Here is a 3,738-nt window from a genome sequence, read left to right as displayed (position 1 = left end):
ATCATTATTGTAAAGCACTTAGTGTAGCACCTGGCACATAGTAAACTATTAATAGTTTCCTTTCTTCTTTCTTAACATTCATAAATTTGCATTCCTTTCCAATCACCACCCTTATGTTTTATTTTTGCATCTGATGCTTTGGAGCACCAAAATTTGAGCTTTACCTAACAAAAGAATTCTTTCCCTATAAATAATATTTGGACAAGCTTATGCTTTCAAAGGCTACTGTTTGGGCTTATTACACTTCTCTAACCATTACCATATCTATTGTTAAGATTTTTTAGTTCACTCTGGCACTTAAGAGAAAAAGAGATTCTTGGGTCACATTTTGCCAAAGTTTAACTCACTCCGTTCTATCTCTTTGTACATATACCAAGGCAATAAATTATTAAGAAACATATTTGCCAAAGCAATAATCCAGCAAGGGTGTAGCAAGTATTTACTTAATATGGGAAAGGGGTATGCCATGGCATAATGGAGATAGGCTTAGGCTTGAAGTCATGTGGGGGTCAAGTGACTTGCCCAGGGTCACACAGCTGGGAAGTGCCTGAGTCCAGATTTGAACCTAGGACCTCCCATCTCTAGGCCTGACCCTCAATCCACTGAGCTACCTAGTCACCCCTGAAGTCAGTAAGATCTTGGCTTGCCTCTGATACTTAATAACTTTGTGACTCTGGCCAAGTAATTAGATTTTACTGAACCTCACAGTCAGCTCTCTAAACAACCAACAAAGGCACCTATTTTATTTTTTTAAATTAACAAGCATTTTTTACTTGCCTTTTTTTCTTACCATTAAAAAAGGTGTGATTTAATAACTTTTGGGATTCATTTTCCAGAATGTTGAATCAATTCACAGCTCTTCCAACAGGGCTTTTGTGTTTGTCTTCCCATATTTCCAAAAACTGTATCTTCATTGTTTATGTCAATCTGATGCCTATGAGGTGGAACCTCAAGAGTTTTCATTTTCATTCCTCTTATGATTAGTGATTTTGAAGTTTTCATATGATTGCTGATGCATTTCATTATTAAATCAGCATTTCTCTACACTTGGACTTTAACACATACACAATACTTTGTGTATAGTAATAAATACCATCTACAAACTCCAGAAGTTGATATTCTTAAACTGACATTGTTAAGGTACCAGGTTAATTTATGTTACATAACTTGACAAAGGTAGTATGGTTTAATGAAAAAGAGCCATAGATGGGAGTGCTTGGGTTTGATGCATAATCAGGATTATCTTGAAGAAGTCAAAAAGTCTCTAGATCTAAACATTTATGAAACGAAAGTTTGAATAGATAATCCCTTAAGTCCCTTTTCTAGTTGTAAAGTATTTTGGCCCAATCTTACGAAATTTTTAGATAATAAGATGGCAACACTCACTGGCAAAATGCAATACTGCAGACTGGCTCCTTCCTAGAACTGTTTATATAGAGGGAAAGGATAGGAAAATCTTAAACAAAAGGTGGTCTTGGGTAGGTGGTTCTTATGTTAACTTGAACTACAACTGTGTAACTGCTCAACGTAAAGTTGGAAAAGTGCTGGAAAGTATTGATAGTACCAAATTAGGTTTTCCTAGTTAATTTTTATATTATGCAAATCATAATTATTTAGTCCAAATTCCCCATTTACAGTTCAGGCTCAGTGGGGTAAAGTGATTTACCAAAAGTTACACAGCCCAGTCTGTGGTGAAGCTTGGGACTTGAACCTCTATTTCCCTCTAAAAGAATCAAGAGAACTAGAGCTGGGAGAGACTTAAGAAAGCACATAGTCCAAATTCCTCATCTCATAGATGAGAAAGTCAAAGACCAGAGAAGTGGTTTATTGAAGGTCACATGTTGGCTAATTGTTCCATCTTTGTGCCAACATTCACTTGGTTCTTGGCACCCAAGTACAGATGGGATTAAAATGACATAAAATTCTTTGAACTTATTTGAGCAAAATGCCAAAAAAGTTTCTCTATGTTTAACTGCATTGATTCTATGGGAAATACAGATGTCAAACTAAAAACTATGTTCCTCTAGGATAAATTGCTTTTTTCAGAATATTAGAAAAGATTACTGGATTTCAGAAGTTAATTGCTGCTTAATGGGCATTCTATCAACCATTTACTATGGGATATCACTAAAAATGACCTTGTTACTCTACAATAGTCTCACAATTTATTTTATGATCTGACAGCCTCTAAAATTGTGCTCTAACAATACTTCTGGTGACTTTTTTATTAGTCATTTCAGTTGTGTCTGACTTCATGACCCCATTTTGTGTTTTACTGGCAAAGCTCCTGGAGTGGTTTATCATGTCCTTCTCCAGTTCATTTTATAGATGAGGAAACTGAGGCAAAGAGGGTTAAATGACTTGCCCAGGGTTATATAGCTAGGGTCTGAAGTTGGATTTGAACTGTCCTCATCATGCTATCTAGCTACCCTTAAATGACTAAATGTAATTTAGTCATGCCATCAAAATTTTGAGAATCTAATGATGTTAACAAGTAGAATTTGCTTTGTTCAAATGTAAAAACTGAATTAATGAAGGCAGCAATGACATTTTGCTACTGTTAGGAAATTAAGACAATGAGTGAAGAATTACATGCTTAAAAAATTTACTGTTCATGTGATGGTTAAGGGATTTACTAAGCAGCTATTTAAAAATAAACAGAACTCAAATATGAATATCATAAATATTTAAAGTAAAAAAAAACAACCTAAACAAAAAACCCTGATACTAGAGGATGCGACCAACACAGAGGAGTACTGTTTCTTCAGACTGCATTTTCTAATAAGCTCAAAATATAGTTTTTGAGGTTTTTTTCTCCCCTGGAATTTAGATATTCATTTTTATTTGTTTTGCATGATGCAAAAGTTGTCCTAAAATGATCCCTAACTATGAAGTTTTAGCATTCAGTAGAGTGTAGTTCAGTATTTGTGAATTATGCAGATCAATCCAGGAACTGATTAAAGGTAAATAAAGTTAAACTGAAAACAAAGGTCTACATGACCCAAACAAATTAACTGATCTATCTATAAGTGGTAACTTTTGTATATCATAATTTTCAGCATATTTCCACTGAGTGTTTGTTGTTCAGTTGGGTGCAACTCTTCATGACCCCACTTGGGGGTTTCTTGGCAAAGATTCCTTTTTATCTCATTTTACAGATGAAGAAACTGAGGCAAACAGTGTTACACAGGTAGCATGTGTTTGAGACCAGATTTGAACTCAGGTCTTCTTGACTTCAGGCCCTGTGCTCTATCCACTGGGTAAAAACCAGTAATATGGTATGCCATACTTCCCCCCAAATTACATGCCATTCACTTCAACTTCCACAGCAAAATAAATATCTTGTCTGATCTATTTGTTCTGCATAGTTAGAAGACTTGAAATATTCATTTTACACTGTAGTCAGTTTCTGTATGTAAAGTTAAGCAACTAAAGTTGCAGCTACTTATGGTATTTATGTGGAATAAAAATTATTTTTCTGCATATTTAAGAATAAATTTGTGGTCAACTTGATAATCCATTGGTTTTCATTCATTAAACAGAATGAGTCCTATGACGTTAAAATATTTCTTGACAAGCTAATGTTTATACAATTGAAAGTTCAGAACCTAGAGTTTGAAAAAAGAAACAGTTTTTTAAAATGGATGTTGTTTTCATTCTCTTCATATTTGTGCGTCTGGTAATATCTTGGTGAAAAAAGACTTACTACAAAGATATAAAAAGCTCTAATTATAAAAA

Source organism: Gracilinanus agilis, chromosome 3 (genome assembly GCF_016433145.1).
Source record: "Gracilinanus agilis isolate LMUSP501 chromosome 3, AgileGrace, whole genome shotgun sequence".
Lineage (NCBI taxonomy): Eukaryota > Metazoa > Chordata > Mammalia > Didelphimorphia > Didelphidae > Gracilinanus > Gracilinanus agilis.
The sequence above is the reverse complement of the archived record's forward strand: the minus strand, read 5'-3'. Positions refer to the sequence as shown.